At 49.4% G+C, this 990-nt stretch overlaps 1 protein-coding gene across 2 annotated transcripts in view; it reads left to right on the forward strand.

Moving 5' to 3' along the window:
• The first annotated feature begins 455 nt into the window (after positions 1 to 455).
• The window catches only part of DNAH1 (dynein axonemal heavy chain 1), a 1,058,897-nt gene continuing 1,058,362 nt past the window's right edge, over positions 456 to 990 (forward strand). Inside the window, exon 1 of one of the 2 annotated variants that reach the window (XM_029599497.1) lies at positions 456 to 535. The gene's annotated coding sequence lies outside the window, so the exon portion shown is untranslated. Of the gene's footprint in view, positions 968 to 990 lie in introns of both variants that reach the window. The other variant, XM_029599496.1, reaches the window with a different exon arrangement.

Raw genomic sequence — 990 nt, forward strand, 5'->3', positions numbered from 1 at the left:
CTTTTGTCTGACTTTTCTAAAAAATAAAAAAACAATCCCTTCCAGGCTGTGCGGTGCTGGCCAGGGCAGAGTCTGTTTCTCTAGTTCCAGGTGGTGTGCCCAGTATGGAAAAACCACTTCTTCCTCTGTATCAGGCAGTGGGGCCCAACAAATGAGGAATACACCAGCAGACTCAAAACTGCAACTCAAAATACCAAAACCAACAGCCTAGGGATTCAATTAGAGATCAACTGGATAGTGGAGGCCTCGGGGTTTGTACACAGATTTTAGCAGAATTTCAGAATACTGTGTGCAGAATTTACGTTTTTTGCACAAAATGTTCCCAGGAGTATCCTGACAGTTCTGAGTGGAGCACAGCTTGTCTACTATGGGTAGCCACTGCAGTACCGTTCTTACACATCCTCCAGCCTGAGGCAGCACTGAGCACCGACAACCATGGTCCTCTGGCTGGGAGAGTAATTTTAAGCAGAAAACGATCATCGAGATTAAGAACACCTTCAGTATGGTCTTTCCTGACCGGGACGCTACCAACTCAGTAAGGGTGTTACTACTGCTAAAACCGCGCCCCAAAGGCAGGGCACCTGTACTGAGTTCAAGTTTTGGCTAGCAAACAGACTGAAGAGAGTGACTTATAAGTATAAACGCATTTTTTTTAAATGTATTCCTGAACAATTTACTGCCGAGCGTGGCTTCGTTGTGCCCCTCCTCCAGACTCAATGGGACGCGCCCTAGCAACGGATCTCGGCGTTACCGATGGCGCTTGGAGACGGTGCAGTCCCCAGGAGACACAAACTTCGGAGCTGCTGCGTCGCTTTCTGCCGCTTTCACATTTGTTTGAATCTCGAACGTTAAGTTTGCGCGGTGACTGCCGTTAGCGGGAGTGCGTCTCCGGGCTCGGGGGCTGCCGATTGCCAGGTTTTAGCTGGTCGGAGGGAAGAATCTGCAGGGGCGGGGGGAGCTCGTGCTTGTAAGCTTTTACACTTTTTGTCT

This window comes from Rhinatrema bivittatum, chromosome 4, assembly GCF_901001135.1.
Source record: "Rhinatrema bivittatum chromosome 4, aRhiBiv1.1, whole genome shotgun sequence".
NCBI lineage: Eukaryota > Metazoa > Chordata > Amphibia > Gymnophiona > Rhinatrematidae > Rhinatrema > Rhinatrema bivittatum.